Source organism: Microtus ochrogaster, chromosome 15, assembly GCF_000317375.1.
Source record: "Microtus ochrogaster isolate Prairie Vole_2 chromosome 15, MicOch1.0, whole genome shotgun sequence".
NCBI classification, from domain to species: domain Eukaryota; kingdom Metazoa; phylum Chordata; class Mammalia; order Rodentia; family Cricetidae; genus Microtus; species Microtus ochrogaster.
This window is the reverse complement of record NC_022017.1, coordinates 1688055-1711289: the sequence shown is the minus strand read 5'-3', so window position 1 is coordinate 1711289 and position 23235 is coordinate 1688055. Positions and strand designations below refer to the sequence as shown.

Here is a 23235-nt window from a genome sequence, read left to right as displayed (position 1 = left end):
TCTCCTTTTGTCTTTAGTGGTTTTTTTCCTTGATGTATTTATGATCTCAGCGTAGATGTCTGGTGTCTTTGTGTGTTTATTCGGCAGTGCGATTTTTTTTTAGTAGTGTTTTGGGTGGTTGTTCGTTGTGCCGGGGGTGTTTTTAATCATGTTTGGATTTGCTGCGTGGTTGGCCAGTTTTGTCTTTGGCTGAGCCATGTCTGCGTGTCCTGCTTTTTCTCTTTCCTTTCCATTTATTTCTTTCATTTGTGTTTTTGTTTTTCGTGTTTCTGTTAGGTGTAATTTGTTGTTTTCTGTTTTTTTTGTTTTGCTTTTCCTTCTCAGTGAGTGGGTTGAACTTGTCCTTCTTTGTTTTTCGGTCTTTTGGGCTTCTTGTGTTGCTCATTTTCTGTTCTTTTTAGTGCCTCCTTTTTTGTTTGGTTTGGTTAGCATTTTAAAGTCTAGTTTCTTGGTCTTTTTTATCTTGTGGTTCTAGGTTTGTTTGTTGTTGGGTTTGTGATGATCTTGTTGCTGTCTGTCGGTATTCTTTTTTTTTTTTTTACAGTTTTCTTTGGTTTCCGGTCGTTTCTTTGTTTCATTATGTCTCTTTTTTTTGGTTTTGCCCTTATTTTCTTTGGTGGTGGGGTTGTGGCGCACACCTTTAATCCCAGCACTCGGGAGGCAGAGGCAGGCGGATCTCTGTGAATTCGAGGCCAGCCTGGTCTACAAGAGCTAGTTCCAGGACAGTAACCAAAAAGCTATGGAGAAACCCTGTCTTGAAAAAAAAATCCAAAAAAAAAAAGTATTTACTTATGACTGGAGAGATGGCTCAGTGGTTAAGAGTACTGACTGTTCTTCCTGAAGACCTGGGTTCAGTTCTCACCATCCACATGGCAGCTAACAGCTGTCTATAATTCTAAGATCTGACACCCTCACACAGACATACGTGCACACAAAAACATCAATGCACATAAAATAAAAATAAATTATTTAAAGAAATTATTTACTTGGGCTGTATTTGCGTGTGGGTGTGTGTATGCGCACACATATAGCCTTCATGAGGAGGTCTGAGACCAGCTTGTGGAGTTCTCTTCTATTATGCGATCCTGGATATCAAACTCTGGTTATTAGGCTTGGTGATGAGTGCCTTTAACCACTAAACCACCCTGTAAGCCTATGTCTACCCTTCCATAAAATCACAAAGCATACTAAAAGGCAAAAACAAAACAAACAAAACACTTTAAAACTATGATTAGAGCCCAAAAGACAGTTCAGGCGGACAAAGCATTGCTGTCTAAGCCTCATAAGCCTAAGTTCAATTCTCAGAAAGCAGTTGCATTGATGTTTTGCCTGATGTATGCCTGTATGAGGGTGTCAAATTTTAGAGTTACAGACAGTTGTGAGCTGCCATGTAGGTGTTGGGAATTGAACCTGGGTCTCTGGAAGAGCACTCAGTGCATTCTTAACCACTGGGTCATCTCTCTAGCTGAGAACTTACTATTTATTTATTTATTTATTTATTTATTTATTTATGATTTTCGAGACAAGGTTTCTCCATAGCTATTTGGTTCCTGTCCTGGAACTAGCTATTGTAGACCAGGCTGGTCTCGAACTCACAGAGATCTGCTTGCCTCTGCCTCCCGAGTGCTGGGATTAAAGACGTGCGCCACCACCGCCCGGCTATTTTGGTTTTTGAGACAGGGTTTCTCTGTAGCTTTTGGAGACTGTCCTGGCACTTGCTCTGTAGACCAGGCGGGCCTCGAACTGTCTGCCTCTGCCTCCCGAGTGCTGGGATTTAAGGCATGTGCCACCACTGCAAGAAGTAACTGTTGAAAACTGTTCTCTGACCTCCACACATGCTATGACACGAGTGCCCACATCCACAGATGACATACACACACTATTAAAAAAACAAAACAACTTTCCAAGATCTTAAACAAAACAGACAAAATTAATAATTAAAAAGAGAAATGAGCATTCTAAGAGTCACAAAGAAATGCTTAGCTATTTGTAGTGGTTTAGGCCTACGTTACCAGCACTTGGGAAGTAGGAGGAGGAACAGAAGTTCAAGGTCAGCCTCCGTTCTGTAGCAAATTTGAGGTCAGTATAAAGCTCAATTTAAAAATCTCTGGGCTATAAATTGAAAGGGGAAAAGATGGGTGCTGGAGAGATGGCTCAGTGGTTAAGAGCACTGATTGCTCTTCCAGAGGACCCAGGTTCAATTCCCAGCACCCTCATGGCAGCTCACAACTGTCTGAAGATCCAGTTGCAGGGGATCTGACACCTTCACACCAATGCACATAAAAAATAAAGTTAAAAAAAAAAGAAAGGGGAAAAGAATACTTAAGAGAAATTACCAGTGTGGGAAAGGAAGAGCCTTCTTCACTGCTGAGGGAGTGTAAACTGATCCAGGCACTATCAAGATCAGTATGGAGGTATCCTACTTTCATGTTTGTTCCCATAATAAAATATCCTGACAAAATTAATTTAGGGAAGAAAGGGATTATTTTTGCTTACAGTTCTAGGTTATATCACCTCACTGTGGGAAATCACAGTAGCTAAGGACTGAACCACATAGTCACATCCCATCCAAACTCAAAAAGCAGAGAAAAACAGGTGCATGCAGGCTCAGTGCTCAGCTAAGTCTCTCTACTCTTACACAGTTAAGGGCCCAGAACCTAGGAACGGTGGTGCTGTATGCTCCCAGGCTGGGTTTTGCATGATAAAGGCAATCGAGACAAAACCCACAGACATGCCCATAGGCCAGCTGGGACTGCCTGCCCAAGTGATTCTAACTGTGTCAAGTTGACATTTAAAACGAACCACCATAGCAATAATGCTCTAATGTATAACCTTGCTATACCACTCCTGGGCATACTCTCTAAGGAGTGTAGGTCCTACCACAAAGATATCTGCATAACTTTTAATGCATTATTTTATATTTTATGTGTATTGGTGTTTTGCTTACATGAATATATGTGCATCATATGTATGCTTGGAGCTGTGGAGGCCAGAAGATATTGGATCCCTCGGGACCTGAGCTACAGATGACTGTGAGATACCAACTTGGGTCTTCCGGAAGAACAGCCAATGCTGTTTACCACTGAGTCATCTCTCCAGTCCCAGTGAAAACCCTTGTTTACTGCTGCTCTGAATAAAATAGCAAGGAAATGGGATCAGTGGTCAGCCTAGTTGGCCATCCACCAATGAATGGATAATGAAAATACTGTACCTATACACAATGGGACTCCACTGTCGTGAAGACAAATGAAATGTGCATGAAGGTGGACATGTCTGGAAATTATTTTATTGAGTGAGTATGATGGTTGATATTGTCAATTTGATGAGGCTTACAATCACCATGGGGGTAAAAAAACTCAAGCCATGCTTGTAGGGGATTATCTAGATTAGGTTAATTGAAGTGAACAATCCACTGTAAATATGGTTGGTACAGTTCATGGGCTGAGATCCTGGACTGAAACAAAAAGAGAAGGTCAGCTGAGCAACAGTATTGATCAGCTCTGCTTCCAGACTGTGACACAATGTGACCAAGCACCTGTCTCCATGACTCACTCCTGCTATCATAGACTCTAGAACTGTAATCCGAAATAAATTCTTCCTTCATTAAATTGCTTTCGTTAAGGAATTTGCCACAACATCAACACAGCAACTAATATATTGAGGTAACCTAGACTTGAGAAGATAAATACTGTATGTTCTCTCTCTCTCATATATATATATCCTAACTTTTAATTTATATATTATATGTATATACGAGTGTGGGTACATGTCATGAAACTAGGAAAGGGACCAGAAAACAGAAGAAAGTTTTTGAGGAAAAGGAGGAAGGCAACAGAACATTAAAGCAGAACTACAAAAAAAGCTATAAGAGAAGGGAATGGAATGGGGGAAAGAGGTAGGGAGGAGAATCAACAAAGAAAAATTACATATGAAAATTAAATAAGGAAACATTACTTTGTATTCTAACTTACAAAATAAAAAAGATACAAACAAATGCACACCTCAAGAAATCACTGGAAAAATTAGAAAGTATTTTCAAGGCCAGTGAGGCAGCTCAGTAGTAAAGAGGTGCTTTGCCACCAAGCTTGATTGTCCAAGTTTATTTCTGAGTTACAGCTTGAGTTCAGCTGACAAAGTGCTCACCATGCAAGGGTGACGACTTGACTTTGAATTCCCAGCACCCATGAAATAACCGGGTGTGGCAGCACCTGCCTGTAATCTCAAAGCTTGGGAGGCAGTTACAGGTAGAAGACCACTGGAACCTGCAGGCCAGTAAGTCTAGCCAAATTAGTGAGATCCAAATTGGGTGAGATACAGTCTCAGGTATTATTGCTTCCATAGAGCCCTTCCCACTCTCTATACTGAAAATACTTTCTAACTTTTCCAGTGATTTCTTGAGGTGTGCATTTGTTTGTATCTTTTTTATTTTGTAAAATAAGTTTTTTCTTATCTTTCCTTAATAAATATGTTTGAGGAGAGAGAAAGGGAGGAATAAAGTCTCAAGTATAACTCAAAAATAAGGTGAAGTACAACAGAGAAAGAAACCTGATGTCAACCTCTGGCTTCTATGCATTCACATGCACATATGTAAACACACAGATATACCACATATGCACACATATATACGCAAAGGATAATAAAGAAACAGTATAAGTATATTCAAAAATTTGATCATCTAAATAAAACAGACCAATTAATTTATTGAGAGATACAATCTGATAAAACTCACAAGAAAAAATGGAAACATGACATTAAACAGTTGATTTTTCAAAGCAGAAAGTAATAGGCACAGAGGGCGCACAGGTAAACTCACTAAATGCTGAAGGAAGAAATCAAAATAGTTTTTTTTACAACTCATTCCATGGCACAGAATTGTCCTAACACCCAAATTAGACAAAAGCATTGCAAAAAACTACAGACCAATACCCCTCATGAACAAAAATTCAAGAGGCTATAAAATTATTAGTAAGTTGAATTCGGTAACTCATATAAAATCATGCATATGACTAAATGGAATTTATCCCAAATATACAAGACTGACTCAACACTGGAAAAATCAATATAATCTAGCATACTAATAATTTAAGGAAGAAAATTCATATCATATCAACAAATGCAGAAAAAGTATTTGATCAATGCCTTTTAACAATAAAAAGCATTCTTAGTACACTATGGCTAAGGATGCAGGTTTGATGTAGAGTGTATGCTTAGCATATGCTTAGCTCTAAGCTTTCTATCTGGCACATATGCACATGATTAACACACGTGAACACACACACAGATACAAACTAAACAAAAAATGGAACTTCCTTAATTTTTAAAAAATCTATTTAGCTAGACATAATGATGCATGCCTGTAATTCCTATATATAGGAGGTTGAGACAGGAGGATCGCAAGCTCAATACTAGCCTGAGCTACATAGTTCAAGAACAAGAGTAATATAATAAGATCCTTTCTCAAAACAAAAATGTAAGTAAATTAAAAAAAAATCTATCCCACCCTATAATTAACACCATACAGAATATTAAGCAACTTGAAGCTTTTCTATGAAGTTTGAGAAAAGTAGACAGCAACTGAGGAATGACATCAAAGGCTGTCCTCTGGCCTCTACACATATGCTCACACATACACACTAAATACACAATAAGCTCAGGAATAAATCTCACAAAATAGAACAATATCTATACAAAGAAAACTATAAAACTAATGAAGTACATTAAAAAAATAAATGAACAGAGAGATAGTCTGCTCACAGGAAGACTCAATACGGTTACACTAGTCCTGCCTACCTCGATCCACAGGTTCAACAGTCATTCAAAATCCCAGCAAGTCATTTAGTGACTGTAGGTGAACTGAGCCTGAAGTTTAGAATGACCTGATCAGGTAGCTATCTAAAGAAAATAAGCATATAAAAAGACGTCTAATATCTATATTCCCAGCACTTTGGAGGTAATTATCTCAAAAACTGTAATGGGATAGAGAGATGGTTCAGGGAGCTCTTGTAGGGACCCTGAGTTCAGTTCCTAGCACCCGTGTTGGGGGCTCACAACTGCCTGTAACTTCAATTTCAGGAGATCACACACCTCTGGTCTCTGCACGCACCTGAACACACACACGCACGCACGCACACACACACATACATACACTTAAAAGTAAATCTTAAAAAAAAAACTAGAATAAGGATATATAACACATGCCTTTAAACCCAGCATTTTGGAGATAGAGGTAGATAGATCTGTGAGTTCAAGGTCAGCCTGGTCTACATACTGAGTTTCAGGCTAGCCAGGAATATATAATGAGACTTTGTCTCAAAAACAGCAACAAAAGGAAGGAAGGAAGGAAAAAAGTAGGGGACGGGGAAGAAAAAAGATGTCCAACATTATATACTATCAGTGAACTGAAAGCTAAAAACGGGCTGCAGAGATGGTTCAGTGGTTACTGATGAATATCTTGCATATCACCATAGAACCTTCATCTGGCGATGGATGGAGATAGAGACAGAGACCCACACTGGAGCATCGGACTGAGCTCCCAAGGTCTCAATGAAGAGCAGAAGGAGGGAGAACATGAGCAAGGAAGTCAGGACCACGAGGGGTGCACCCACCCACAGAGACAGTGGGGCTGATCTATTGGGAGCTCACCAAGGCCAGCTGGACTGTGACTAAAAAAGCATGGGATAAAACCGGACTCTTTGAACATGGCGGACAATGAGGGCTGATGAGAAGCCAAAGACAATGACACTGGGTTTTGATCCTACTTCATGTTCTGGCCTTGTGGGAGCCTAGCCAGTATGGATGTTCACCTTCCTAGACCTGGATGGAGGGGGGAGGACCTTGGACTTTCCACGGGGCGGGAACCCTGACTGCTCTTTGGACTGGAGAGGGAGGGGGAGAGGAGTGGGGGGAGGAGGAGAAGAGTGGAAGGAGGGGGAGGGAAATGGGAGGCTGGGAGGAGGCAGGAATTTCTTTTTTTTTCTTTCAATAAAAAAAAATATTAAAAAAAAAAGGGTACTGGGCTCTTCCAGAGGACTTGGGTTCAATTCCCAGTACCCCAGAACAGTTCAGTATAACTCCAGTTCCAGGGGATCTGACATCTTCACACAGACATACACGCAGTAAAATTGCCAATGCACATAAATAAAAATGAGCAAATCATTAAAAAAAGAAAGTTAAAAGTCATAATAAAATACTAATAAACACATCTTGGATGGGCTAAAAGTCTAAAACTCTTGACAACAACAAATACTGACAAAGTTGAGCATCGGAAACTCTCACCTTTTGCAGGGTGGGATTGCAATATGGTACTCTGAGGACAGTTTGGCAGCTTTTTTTGTGTGTGTATGTGAGTGTATTGCGGGTGTGTGTGTGTGTGTGTGTGTGTGTGTGTGTGTGTAGCCACAAGCATGCTATGGCATGTGGAGGTTAGTGGACAACTTTAGGGCATGCATTTTCTCTCCTACCACATGGAACTCAGATTGTTAGGCTTGGAATAAAGCACCTTTACATGCTTAGTCTTCTCGAAGGCTCCAGTTTGGCTATTTTTCAGAAATCTAAACATACACTTTCCAAATGATCACGTGATTGCGCTCTTTAGTATTTACCTAAATGAATTAAAAATACATGCCTGCACATGTTAGAAATGATAATTACAAAAACCTGGAAGCAACCATGACGTCACTTTATTAAGTGAATGGATAAATGAGCGGTGACCCCCAAACTGGGGCACTACTCAGTACTACCAAGAAAGGAGCTGCCCAAGGCAAGAGTTGCTATAGAAGAAACAAACATATATTGATTGGTAAGTAAAAGAAACTAATCTGACTCCAAGTATATGATGTTCTGGACAAGATAAAATCCTGAAGATAATAAAGAACAGTGGAAGTTAGCAGAAGGAGGGATGAACAAGCACAGCATAGAGGATTTTTAAAACAGTGAAATGAAAACTATTACATGCGATATGACAATGACATAAACAAGTCATTATACATTTGTTAAAACCTATAGGATGTGCAATATCAAGAGTGAACTCTACTGAAAAGTCAGTGAAGGTTAATCAAATGTACCAGATGTAACAGTGCTTCAGTGTGCTAACAGTGAGGAAAGTTACACATTTTGCCGATAGGGTATATGAGGACTCTATTTCCTACTGAATTTTGTATGAATCTAAAATTGTCTTTAAATTTTTTATTAATAGGGCTGAAGATTTAGCTCAATTGGTCCCAGTGTTTGCTCAGCATGCAGGAAGCCCTGTGTTCAGTTTCTAGAAGAGCACAGATAGAGCACAGATTACTCACACCTCTAATGTTCTGAGACAGGGTTTCCCTGTAGCCCTGGCTGTCCTGGAACTCACTCTGTAGACCAGACAGGCTTTGAACTCAGAGATCAGCCTACCTCCACCTTCCAGTGCAGGGGATTAAGGGCATGCAACAAACGCCTGGCTAGAACACCTATAATCCTAAATAGAGGTAGGAGAATCAGAAGTTCAAAGTCAGCCTGGGCTACAGGAGACCCTGTCTCAAAGTGCCCAAATAAATAAATAAGAAAAAAAACCCCATGTACACACAAACACACAAAACAAAAAACCTAATTCAAGTTAATATAAATACAGAAAAAAACTTGAATCCCAATTTTTCCAAAAATTGAGGGAGGAGGAACAAATTCAGGGTCTACCTGGGTTACATATCTAGTTCAAAGCCAGCCCAGGGCATTTAGTGAGATTCTGTCTCAAAATAAAAATCAAACAGGATTGGAGATAACAGTTCAGTGGTAGAGTGTTTGGTCACACATACCCAAGGCCTTGGATTTGACCCCTAGCACTATCAAAACCCCAAGTAAATGGAGGCGAATAAATTGTATACTCTTTCTCATAGAGTACTCAGAAACGAGTGAAAATTAAGCTAGGCTAGACAAAATGGCACAGGCCTACTACAGTACAATAATTTGAAAGCTGGGGCAGGTTCAAGCCAGACTAGGTTATATGAGACCTTGTTTCAAGAATAAACAAACAGGGCTGGAGAGATGGCTCAACAGGTAAAAAAGATTGCTATCTAATAAGCCTGATGACCTGAGTTTAGAACCATGTAAAAGCTGACTGTAATAGTGCATATCTGTAACCCAGCATCCTTACCACAAGATGGGAGGCAGAGACAGAAGAATCACCAAGAAGTTCAGTGCCAGCTAGCCTAGAATATGCAGTACAGCAGCAGAAATAATCAGAAATATATACCCTGCCTCAACAAGGCAGAAAATGAGAATTGACCCCCCAAACTATCCTCCGACATCTGTCAGCATGCAAAGGCATGTATGCACCACACTTATATCACACAATACACACATAATAGCAATAATAATAACAATAGCTCTTGCCATGTGTAGTAGTACCCACCTACAATCCCAGCACTTGAAGGACTGAGGCCAAAGTCTCATTGTGAATCTAAGTTAGCCTGCGCTACCTGGGCTATAGGAAACCCTATCTCAAGAACAAGGACGATGACTATAGGAAGGGAGGGAGGGAGAGAGGAAGGAAGATAGGTAATTCAATATCTGAGTTACACAGTGAATTGCAGGTCAGTCAGTGCTACATAGCAAGAACCTGGCTCAAACAAACAAACAAAAAAACCTAAGTAAAGCAGAGAAGAAAACTAGCTTCTAAGAAAGAATTGTTTTTTTTTTTCCCCTTGACACAGCTCCATATCAAATCATACTGTAGCCACTGATTTTTCTAGTGCTGTTGTTTCTTTGTTTCAGAGACAGTAGTATTCACGACCTTCTGTTTATGTGGTGGGAAGAAATGGCTTCCAAGAAAGGCTTAGCCCACTGCATTTTATTAGATAAAAGAAAAAACAAAAAGCCATTCAACTCTGACAAGCCTGATTATTGTCTACAGAAGAGCAAAATGTGTCCCTGAGGACTACAAGAATAGTCAACAAGATCCAGTGTGCTCAAGCCTTTAACCACTGCTCTGCCAAGAGCTGCTGGATATGTATGTACACAGTCCTTTCTTCTGAGCAGTGCCTCCATAAGACCCTCTTTACCTGTAATTTCAAATTCATATGAAGGGAAAGAATGCTGAAATAAAGCCTCCCTTGTATTACTGTAACTACCTAGATAAACTTAAAAGAAAGACTGAAGAGGTAAGAACTGAACTGTTGAATCTAATGTGGTCTTTTATAAAACATAATTAAACATCTAGAGCCCAGGAAAATGCTAAGTAACTACTTTCATCTTCCTTTTTCAAAACAGCTTAAGGGAACTATAGTGTCTCCCTTAATTGTAAGAAACACACAAGAAACTGTAAAATGGCAAAGGTCTAAAGTTATGAACATATACAGTGAAAAGATTAACATATACCCATTACCACTGTGCAAAAAAATGATCTCACTGGATTAGATTATCAACTACGAGTATATACCACAACCAAGATCTTAAGACACTTCTTTTCATGAGGCTCATTAACTATATAAATGAGAGACTCTTTTTTTTTTTTTTAGGGGGGTTGGGGAATTGAGTTTAAGAGCAAAGACACAGAAAAGTAACCATGGCTTAACATTAAAATGGAGCCTTTGGGATTGGAGAGAGAGCTCAGTTCAGCTTTCTATAACTTCTCCAGGGGATACACAGCCCTCTCTGGCCTCCTGGAGCATATGGTACACAAACCTACAAGCAGGCAAAACATCTATATATAAAAATAAAAATAAATCTTTAAGGTACAGCCTTCAGGAGCAAATAAGATGGTTTACTGGTTAAGGGCACTTGCTGACAAACTCTACAATCTGAGTTCAATCCACAGGCCCCACAGGGTAGAAGGAGAGAACCAACTCCTACGAATTATTTTCTCTGACCTGCATGTGCACTGTGGTTTATACACACACTTACACATATACACAAAATAAAAAAATGTTAAAAATTTAAACAAACAAAGTAAATTGTAGTGTTCTGGTCAGCCAGATGGCTCAGAAGGTAAAGTGCTTGCTACACAAGTCTGACTAAGTCTTCAGAACCCAAAAGTTGGAAAAATAGGACAACTGGTTCCATGAAGTTCACCTATGCTTATATAAACAGAGCAAACACATACATCAATAAATACATAAACAATTTGCTTGCTTGCTTGCTTGCTTGCCCTGGAACTAGTTCTGTAGACCAGGCTGGCCTCGAACTTACTGAGATCCTCCTGCCTCTGCCTTCTGAGTGCTGGGATTAAAGGCATGCACCACCACCACCTGGCTCATAAATAATCTTTCTAAGAAGCCTTCAAATATCCTATTAATGGGTACTGTCACCTGATAACTTCTTAGGGGACAAGTTTGTAGGTTTGTTTTTAAGTTGTTTCTCTGATTATCTTTTCTTTGTATTTAGCTTTTTTCTTCTTTTTTAAAGACAGGGTCTCATGCAGCCGAGGCTGACCTTAAATTCCTGAGGATGACTGTGAGCTTCTGTCCTTCTGCCTCTACCTCTTGAGTGTTGAGACCTTAAGAGTGAGCCATCACAGAGCAGTGGTGGTGCATGCCTCAGGAGGCAAAGGCAAGTGAATCTCAGTGAGTTTTGAGGACAGCCTGGTCTACAAAGTGAGTAGTTCCAGGTACACAGAGAAACCCCATCTAAAAACTAAGAGTGTGCCATCATGCCTGTTTTATGAAGCACTGCAATGCTGAGGATCACACAAGGGCTTCATGGATGTCAGATGAGTATTCTACTGATTCAACTACAAAAACAATTTTGTTTTTGAGGCAAAATCTTGCTATGCAGTCCAGGCTGATCTTGAACTCACAATTCCCCTGCCTCAGCCTCCAGCACCAGGATTACAGGTATGTATCACCAGTATACTCCTAGCAACATGCCCCTAACCCTTACACACATAAAGATAAACAGACAAATGCACTCGCATTTAACTAACAGGTCTATGAGAAGCAACAACTAAAATAAACAAAATGGCAGCCTGATCACCCAGAGTGACAGTTTTGATATGTTGTGACTCTGTCAAATGATGCATACATAGTATTGCACACTCCAGTCAGATATTTCCTACTATTACATGCAGAGATAACTTAACATAATCCACATTTATAAGTTGAATAACTATTAGAGTAAAATAAATGTATATTAAGAGAATTTCCAAGGGAAGCTAAGGACATTCAAACAAAAAAATGCAGAAAATCTTCATGATAACTATTAACCATGAGATTCCTGTTATTTCTACTTCTATACATTTTGTCACAAATTATTCCATATAAATATTTTCATGTATCTACCTAGTCATTTATTTTCAGTAACAATGACAAGTGCATTTATGTATCACAGTTTGTAATGCAGGATAAAAAACTCAGACCTACAGAGATGCTATGATGTCAAAGAAGAGGAAGATGTGCTATGTGAGAAGAGAAGCTGCCTGTTATTCAATAGGTAAGATACTTCACATAATCCAATGCCAAAAACATCAATGAAAATCATATTAATAATGATCAATAGACATAAAATACATCTCAGTGCATTGCTAAATACTTTTTTGTTTGTTTGTTTTCTCTGTGTAGCTTTCGACCCATCCTGGAACTCGCTATGTAGACCAGGCTGGCCTCAAACTCATAGCGATCCACCTGCTTCTGCCTCCTGAGTGCAGGGATTAAAGCATGCACCACCACTGCCTGGCCTGTTAAGTACTTATAATCATTATCAGCTTGGCAGTCTTCAGAATCAAAAACTCCACCATTACATAGTACTACACAAAAGGAAGTAATCAGACACTTTCTTTTGCCTTTTGGGAGCATACAGGCGTAGAGAAATATTATTTTCAGGTGTGTGACTTTTGTTTATACTGCATTTGTTTAACTCTGTGAAGCTGTGTTACTGTGCCTGTCTAAAACCCCTGATGATCCTAATAAAGAGCTGAACAGCCAATAGCAAGGCAGGAGCAAGGATAGGAGGGGCTGGAAGACAGAATGTATAAACAGAAGGAGGACGTCAGGGGCCAGCCACCCAACCACCCAGTCAGCCACGGAGTAAGAGAACGATAAAAGCCCAGAGGCAAAAGGCAGACAGGTTAATTTAAGAAAAGTTGGCAAGAAAAAAGCCACTCTAAGGCTGGGCATTCACAAGTAAGAATAAGTCTCCATGTGTGATTTATTTGGGAGCTGGGTGGTGGCCCCCAAAAGAGTAAAAAAAAAAAAATACAACATACAGGTTTAAAAATCAAGGTAAAAAAGAAGAGAAGATGAATAAGGAAGTAACTAGACCTCGTGTTCACAAAGGTGACACTACAATATTTATTTGTCCTACTGACAAAGGATGGTGAAGCCATGACTTTTAGATTCTAGTTTTCTAGTTCTGTCTTTATTTCTAGTTATTAAGACCCCCCCCCCCTTTTTTTGAAATAAGGTCGCATTATATAGTCATGGATGTCTTGGAACTCGGTATGTGGGCAAGGCTGGTTCCACATTATAAGCCACCACTTCCTTCCCCATGTGTTTACATGATGAGCATGTGGAGGCCAATGGACAACCTTGGGTATCACTCCTTAGATTTGATGTCTTTTATTCCAACCAGGGTACACTGGCTGGCTAGTAAGACTACAAATCTGTCTGAATCCACTTCCCTAACATTGGGATTAGATTACAAGTGCATACTATCATACCAGCCATTTTACATGGATTCTGGGAATCTAACTCAGTGCATCCAGACACATACACATGCAGGCAAAGAAATAAAAAATGACTGGTTATGAGGGCTAAAGGAGGAGGAAGGGGGAGAATGGTAAAAAAGGGATGGAAGGGGAGTAGGGGGTGAATTCATGGAACACAAGGGATTTTTTTTTTTAGGGCAGTGGAACTATTTGGTATGATATTATAATGGAAGAGAAATATCCTTATACATCTGTCAAAATCCACAGAAGGTACACACAAAGAAAGAACTGTAATGAAATCCATGAACTTTAGTTAGTAACAATATATAAATATTTTCTAATCAGTTATCACAAATGTCACATATTAATTTAAGATGCTAACGAGAAACTGTGGAGTAAAGGAAAAAGACATATGGAAATTCTGTGAACACAATATTTCTGCACATGTAGAAAAATGCCCTAAAAAATAAAATCTATTAATTTAAAAAAGAGAAAATACTGGTAATAATGTCCACCCAGTATAGGGCTAATAAGAACCAAGACAAGAGGATGCAAAAAAGAAAAACTATAGCTGGTTCTCAACCCAGAAAGGACAGCAATCAAAGAGAAGGAACGAAGCGTAAAGGAAGAAGGAGTGCGAGAGGAGCGCCTCTCACAAAGACATCTTACAGTGATTAATGGGGAACATCGAAAATTCATTTCTCTCCAAGGAAGAAAAAGAAAACGAAAAAGCCAAGAGGCTTACAAGGAAGACTGGGATTCTCAGCAGAAAAATCACCACCATTAAGCCTCTGGTGTCGTCCTGCTGCCGCTCCATGTGGCTAAGAAATCAGCTTGTCATTGTAATGTGCTGGTGCCAATCTCTATGGCAGATTGAGCTATTTTTCAGGAAAATCAAGGGATAATTGCTTAGTATCAAAAGATCTGGCCCTTGAGAGGATAAGGAGCAGTTCCTTTTTGCCATAGTACAATTTTTTTCTAGAACAGTATAAATGACTCTTCAAGACATCACGTCTTTCATAAGCAGAGCGGCAATTCTGACCGTCAGTCTGCTGAACGCTGAATGGAGCACTCAGCTTTCAACAATAACTCAAAGGACAAAGCAAGGCTAGATTTATTCTGCAGAGTTTTCAAAGGCAAAAAGGCAAAACTCCTTCCCTCTAATCCACGAAATTATAAATTCTGTCTGGGAACTAAAGACAGCTATGCTTGCTGAAAATCTGGCATCATGGATGTGAACAAGATTTAAAAGCTGGAATGATGGCTGGCAATTTGAGCATTTAGAACAGAAGTTGGTTCAGCACTCAATCTGCCGGCAGAGTCAACAGCCACACAATGCACATGGAGATGCCAGACAGCGAGGGAGCGAATTTCACAAAACTCATTTTCATCTCTCTGTACTTCATACAACCACCACAAGCAATCCAGATTCTTATCCAATCATAATCTTAGATAGCAAATTTTGTTGTACAAAGGAATTGAAAGTCAAAACATAATGTTCTCAATTTTTTTCTTCATGATAATTCCCTTCTTAAAAATCTTATCCTTAAAAAAAAAATTTGTTTGAGAAAAGCAAAATCTCACTAGAATACAGCATTAACATTTTCCCTCACAATTTCTATCATCTCTTCAGGATGAGAATTAAAGAAAAAAGAAAAAGGTTTCTCTCAAACACCCTAACTAGAAAATAACAGCACGTGCTACAATGTAAAGGAGAGTACACCTCTGTGGTTAAACAGAGCCAACTACAGCCAACTATCAGAAGAGAAAAGTACGGGAGGCTTGAAAGGGAAGATAGTCAAGTTTTGATTAAAAATATTTTGACTATAATATACAAACACAGAAAAAGGGAACCATTAATGTAGTAAAGTTGAAGTCTATTTTTTGTTTGTAAATGTGCACTACTGTGCTGAACAACTATTTTCTAACAGGCACAGAAGACAAGGGATCAGTAATAATGAAACACTACGCAGAAAAGCAGGATGAGATTCCCCTAACGAAATACAAAACCTTTCCATAAAAATCAACAGAAAGAGGACCAAAATAAAGATGTTTTGTTTTATAAATACTATTAGCAAAACAATGCGTGTTTTCAGTTTAAGGCCTGAAGCTGAGCTGAATCTCTTTCAGAATGGTTTGTCATTTGCTGATGAAACCTCAGTTAGGATCAAAAACAGGATCTGACCAAACTCCTCCTGAAGTTCTAATGCTCTCAAAGCATTAGAAAGTTAAAAACAAAGCAAAACAAAACAACATAGTGTGTTATTGAAGTCGGATGACAATCCTGTGAGCAGAATGCTGACATGTTCTTTCTTTCAGACAGCACCTCTTGTATCTGTTCATAATGCGTGGTTTATCGACGTTTCCTTTCCTCTCTAAATGGCTGGGAGGGAAGAAGAGCTCCAGAGTCACAGTGTGCGGTTAGTAATGGCATTTTTCCTTGTCATTATACAAAGCCTGTTAAATATTTACAACACACACAGCAATATCTAGCCCTAAACACCCAGTTGTGAGTTTGAATTTTTTTAGAAATAAATCTATGACAAGTTTTCGCCAGCAAAATGCCAGAAGACTTTACTAACAGCTTCAAGAGACCCAGCGGGTCCAGAGGAGCAGTTTCAGGCCATCTGGTGATTACTTATTATTATTTATACAGCACAGTTGATGTACACACAGATGTGTTATGAATCCACATACAGAGAAGCCCTAACAAGGATATGACTGCTGAGCATCAAAGAAATGCACTAACCAGGAAGAGAGAACAGCAGCTTTTTATTTTAATATGAAAAGGTGGAAGATTATTTGATTAAAGAATGATGAGTTCTATACAGAGACAGTATACTACCAGTCAAAAATCTAGCTATATGTGGAAGAGACTACCAAATCCAGAAGGCACTTTATAAACTTCTCGGTTTATTTATAAAGTAATAAATAAATAAATAGTACAATAAGTGAGTGTGGGGAGGAGCTTAGGCTTGGGAAGAACTATCGAGATAGGAAGATACAGGGTTTTATTTTATTTTATTCTACTAGGAATGCGCTGAGAAAAACTTCAACACTCCCATTTTGTAATATTCAGGTGTATGCAGGAAAAACAAGAGTTCACTTCAATTTCCTGACTATAGCTCCAATTAGATTCATTAGCATCTTTTGGTTTTTGTTTGTTTGGTGGAGGGAACAGGCTAAAGCAAGGATACTTGAATATATTCTTTTAATAACAGCATAATAAATCACAACAAAGAGCTAAAATGAACCAATCACATGTGTTTAAGGCAAGTGTCAAGAGATTAGATCTGACATTAAGAAACCTGATTCCTTGCTCTTAATTCCAATATATATATTGGAACTAGGATATATATATATATATAACTGTGTGTGCCCTAGTTCTACCACAGTTGACTGACATAAAACCACAGAATTCTCAAAGTGGACTGGAAGTTATTGCAAAATCAACATTAAAAAAAAATAAGGTTAACATTTGGCCGAATAGTGCATAATGCAGTATATTTTCAGCTGCTGACAGCATGCAGTCACTCTTACCAGATGGGAACTAGATGAATTATTAAATGAAATATGAATTATTAAATGAAAATTTGAGTTTTTAAAAAACTCCTAGCAGGGGGTAAGGAAGAAAAGCTTATTTGTTTGCCTGAAATTGCCTTCACCTGTCATAGCATGTAAACAGCATACACCCCCACAAAGGCATTTGCCTACCTGATCCATTCCTTTCCTGGTTATTTTTCAATTCATGGTGCTCTCCTGATATAAAACATGAGTAATCAACATCAAGTCATTCTTCTTTTTCTTCTTGCTCACACCAGTTAATAGGGAAACTTGCTAAAGGAGTATAGGATGAAAGACCCAGAGTCTCATACCAGTATGGCCCTTTTAACGGGAAAGCTAAGATAAGAGAAATAACCTCTGTAGATTTGTGTTATATAGACAATAAAACATATACCTTTGTAACATGCCAGCGTTTAATTATAGGAGCTATTTGTTGCCTCATCTATTACAGAGCAATAGAGATTTAAGGGATAATGCTCATGGAGGCAAAGGATAGAGCTTTGGAGGTTGGTTAAATGCCAAGTGAAGCCAGGGCTACAACACCATCATTCCTACCATGACAAGATACTGAGGTACAAGAAGCTGCCCTCAATCCCACTACAACTGGGATGCTACTGTTATTTTTTTTTTCAAGATGAGGTCTCATTTAACCCAGGCTGATCTCAAACTTTCTATACAACTGAGGCCCTGGAGGTCTGTGTACTCTAGGAAAAAAGAAGATCGTGAAAGTAAGATGCCTGGGGCCACAGTGTACAGAGGACAATCATTTCTCTTAAGGACAGGGCTGATAAGCACAGTTACAACAGAAATTTTCCTCAGTGGTTGACAATTAAATACTGTCCTCAGAGGAAATGTCCTGTTTTTAGAAACAGCCTACACAATGAACAGATATGATGAAGACTTGATGATTATATCCAGTAATTCTATTTATATCTGCATAATTTGTTCTGCAAACCAGCATATGTTTCTGAGAGGATGAGACAGCAGCACAGAATCTGTTGATTTCTTGGTAATAAGAGCAAGAGGATCTGAGTTTGATCCCCGGCACTTACATGAAATGCCAGGTATGGTTCTCATTTGTAATTCCAGAGCTGAAGCCAGAGAAGTGCAGATTCCAGGGTTCTCTAGCTAGTCTAGCCTAATCGGAAACTCCAGGTCCCAGTGAGAAATCCTGTGTCAGGCTGTTGAACACAAACTCAAAGTGATTGTAACTGCATGCTCAAGATTTGCACAGGATCAAGCCACCTAAAGTTCTAGCATGGATAGGGAAGCGCTCATCAAGTTCTACCCCTATCTGAGGTGTTATCAACAACTGAGGGCTATCAGGGTGGAGAGAATCAGTATTTTTAGGAATGCGGCCCTGAAAGACTACCCGTTCTCTAGTAGGTAGTCCTACACCCAAGAATATAGAGTAGTAAGTAGATGCAGTGGATTTAAGGGGGGAAGAAGAGCACTTGAAGTTAGGAGGGAAAAGGAGGAAAGGGAAATGAAGGACAGATTTGATCAAAACACATTACATGTATTATGAAATTATCAATAAAAAATACTAAGATGGATGATGGATCCTGATGAATGACACCCAAGGCTGATCTCTTGCCTCCACAAGCACATATGCACACATAAACACACACACAACACACACACACACACAACACACACACACACACAACACACACACAACACACACACACACTACACACACATCCCAAAATGGGCAGAAGTAACCCAAAGTTATTTATCTGCACATGAAATAACATCTTAAATTTAGGATTTATGATAATGACATAGTATGTACACTTGTTTTCATCCTATTGCCTTTATTACAGACTTCAAAGTAAAAGTTGGACCCCAAAATACTGAAAATTTACAGGACTCAGCAGGGTATGATAGTATAAATGGACTCCCAGCTATTTGGGAGTCTGAGGCAAGAGGATCACTTGAGCCCAAGAGTTTTAGATTAGCCTGGGCAATACAATGAAGACCTATCTTTAAAATTTTCTTTTCTTACAAGATTTTCTAGATTCAGCACCAAATTAAATCTCTATTATTTTAAAAAAGCCAAAAAGGCAAGTCTACTGTATAATTACAATGCTTTTGTTTGTTTGGTTGTTCAAGACAGGGTGTCTGTCCTGGACACTGTAGACCAGTCTGCCGCTGCCTCCTGAGTGCTGGGGCATGTACCAGTATCACCTGGCTAATTACAGTGTTTTTAAACAGAAGTTTTCTTTTCTTTTCTTTTTTTAGTGTTGGGATTGAATCAGGGTCTCATTTTTCTGTTGTATTTTTTAAGATTTAGCCAGGTGATGATGGCGCACACCTTTAATCCCAGAACTCAGGAGGCAGAGACAGGCGGATCTCTGAGTTTGAGGCCAGCCTGATCTATAGAGTGAGTTCCAAGACAGCCAGGGTTACACAGAGAAACCTTGAAACAAACAAACAAACAAAAAGATTTAGATTTAATTTACATGCATATATAAATATATCAGATCCTCCAGATTTGGAGTTACAAGTGCTTGTGAACCACCATGTGGGTGATGGGAATCCAACTCAAGTCCTCCATAAGAGAAGTACATACTCTTAACTCCTGAACCATCTCTCCAGCCCCTATACTAGGGTCTCAAGAATTCTAGGCAAGCACTGGGACACAGAGCTATTTCTCAGGGCTTTTATTTTTTGAGACAGGTTCTCAGAAAGTTGTTTAGGCTGTCCTTGAACTTGTGATCCTAATACGTTAGTTAACCAGATGGCTGGGATTACAGGTACATTTAAGCGTACAGGGCTCTTAAATAGATGCCATCTTCTAATTGTTTCAAAAGCCCACACAACTCCATTGAGCTGGGCCTCTGTCTAGTAGTGTCTGGGGGACTGTTGTCCTAACAACACTAACTCATTCTCAGGAGGTAGTTCAGCTCTATAACGACTGCTTGTACCACATTCCACAGAGAGGTTTTAGCAAGAATATAGTTTTCCCCAAGTTCTTCATGAGGGCGATGAGGCCTCAGGAGAAACAGTCTCAATAGGCCAACAGGAATAAGGGGACTGAAAAGTGTGTCATCTGTCTTTTTACACAGGAATGCAGACAGCACAATCTTAAGTAGCCACTTTTTTAAAAGTACATGTAGTGGATTTAGAATTCAGCTGTGTCACATCAGACTGTTGGGAAGCAGATCATGAACACAATCCAAAAATAACAGCCATTAAAAACCTAGCAACCAAAACATGTTTATGTATCCATTGAAAGCCTGGTGGTTTTGATTATATAGTGGAGGGTATAATCTACTAGTCTATTTTAGGTAAATTTTCCTTTCACCTTCCTTTAATATTAAATGCACAGTGATTTCTGAGTTTAAAGATGCACATGGTAGAGTCTGCACGAGAAACAGGCACAGAACAAAGTAGAATGCCAATAGTTCTCTTTGATCGTTTCTCTCCCCCCTTGAGCTGAAGACTGAACCCAGAGTTTTGCACAAACTCATGCACATTTAGCTTTACCAAGCTAAATTTCCAACCCCACAATTAAAAAAAAAAGAGGTTTTGTTTGTTTTTTATCTTTTTTTCTTTTTCTCTTTTTTTAAAAATATTTATTTATTTATTTATTTATTTATTTATTTATTTATTTATTTATTATGTATACAATATTCTGTGTGTATGCCTGCAGGCCAGAAGAGGGCACCAGACCCCATTACAGATGGTTGTGAGCCACCATGTGGTTGCTGGGAATTGAACTCAGGACCTTTGGAAGAGCAGGCAATGCTCTTAACCTCTGAGCCATCTCTCCAGCCCCGTTTTTTATCTTATATGTATGAATGTTTCGTCTGCATGTATGCTGGCACTCTGTGTGAATGCAGTTCCCATGGAGGTCAGAAGAGGGTGTTGGATCCCCTGCAACTGGAGTTACACATTGTTTGTGAGCTGTCATATGGGTACTCAGAATCAAACCTGGGTCCTCTGCAAGATCAACAGTGCTCTTAACTTCTGAGCCAACCCTTTCTCTTTACCACTGTTTTGAGACTTCTCTAATGATAGGTCCTACATCATGCCGTCCAAAGATTATCACGGTTTCTTCCTGGGATTTACATAGCCTTTTTTGTTTGGAACAAATATTTTGAGTCAATAAAAAGTAGATTACAAGTAACTTAAAGGTCTCTGGGTAGTTCCCAAGCAAAGCTGTTCTCAAGATTTAAGGACGTTCAGTGGCATGCCAAATGGTAACTGGCTTTACTGAATTTGCATCTTCTGCCACATCTTCTCTATTTCACATAGCATGAGGTGACCACATGTATCTGCCGATTCCTACTCCAGAGCTATATGTTACCACATGGCAGGAGAAATCTAAAGAAAGGACTAAATAGAACTGGAGAACTACAACCTTACCCAAATGAACAGTTTCTGATCTGCAAAGGGGGGAAAGGATGGGTCACATCCACCAAACTCTTAAGATGGAACTTCCTAACCTACCAAGAGAATGATGACGTCAGCTGGGCAGTGGTGGCACAGGCCTTTAGTCCCAGCACTCAGGACAAAGGCAGGTGGATTTCTGGGAGTTCAAGGCCAGCCTGTTCTACAGAGTGAGTTCCAAGACAGGCTTTAAAAGAAAAAAAAAAAGGTGATGATATTCTCAAGTTCCAAGTTCTATATTTAACTTTCCACTAGGGGAGCAGAGTTGTCCAAATCTAAAGACTTCACTGTGGATCACAGACCCCAAAACACAGTTCAGAAATGTGGGAAAGGTCACAGAGAAACCAAAGTAAAAAACTCCATACTACTTCCCTTTTCTAGTACTAAATTTTAAAACGCTCTCTCTCTCTCTCTTTTGGAGATAGTATTTTCATTGTGTAAGTCTGTCTTGAAACTCCCTTTGTAAACAAGGCTAGCCTCGAACTCAGAGATCTGCCTGCCTTAGCCTCTCAAGTGCTGGGAATAAAGGAATGGTCATAATGCCAGGCATTTTAAAGCTTTATAAATCTTTAATTTTATGTAATACACACACACACACACACACACACGTGTAAGTGCTGGGGCACACATGCCAGAGCACACATGTGGAAGTCAGAGTCTACTCTCTCTTTTCACCCTTCCACTATGTGATCCAATATAAAATTCAGGTTATCAGGCTTGTTCAGCAAGTACTTTTGCCATTTTACCCATCTTGGCCCCATCCTGAAAAGATCACTATTTCTCTGCTTCTGGGTGTTGTTATTAAAAGTGTGCACCCTCATGTGAGGCAAGGTCTCATGTAACATGGGCTGGCCAGGAATGGTGGCATATATCTTTAAAGTAGATCTTTGTGAATTTGAGGCCAGCCTGGTCTACACAGAGAGTCCTGAGGTAGCCATGGCTATGCAGTGAGATCTTGTCTTTAAAAGAAAAAAAAAGTCACATATTAGGAAAATAAACTCACCCAAAATTCAGATTTTTCAAATAGTACAGGGTACTACTATGTATCGCCTGTAGGAGTCACAACTAACAGCATTATGAAATTCACACACATAAAACTGGAGGGGTCATTTTACATTTTCTACTTTAATAAAGCTATTTAAAAATGGAAACACAGCCATATATAATTTTTTAACAAGAAAGAAAATACACTCTAAGATACTTAATACTGCAGAATACAAAGGTTTGGTTCAAGTGTTTACCAGAAATCTTTAGCATTTATTGAAATCTGGAATCTTCTTTCTATTTCTTGCCCTATCACCATCTCTGCTATCTCTCAAATTCCAATTCCTAGAAATGTTTAGGACTTAGCTCTTTATTTAAAAAAATATTTACAGGCATAATGAAACTAGTCTGTGGTCTCATGTACCACCAGTATGTGTCACTGGACAGTTACATGACATATTCCTAACAAAATATAGTTGAGATTCTATAATGAAGGCAAATGAAACGTTTATGCACTTTTTTTCATCATTTGTAGCATTAGAAAAAGCTCTGGGGTTCCCGGCCAACGCAGTTCCTCCTTTGCCGGGCGGTGGTGGCGCACGCCTTTAATCCCAGCACTCGGGAGGCAGAGGCAGGTGGATCTCTGTGAGTTCGAGGCCAGCCTGGTCTACAAGAGC

At 39.3% G+C, this 23235-nt stretch overlaps 1 protein-coding gene across 3 annotated transcripts in view; it reads right to left on the bottom strand.

The window, feature by feature from the left end:
- The window catches only part of Atf7 (activating transcription factor 7), a 113610-nt gene that overhangs the window by 64494 nt on the left and 25881 nt on the right, over positions 1-23235 (bottom strand). The gene's annotated exons all lie outside the window — the stretch shown is intronic.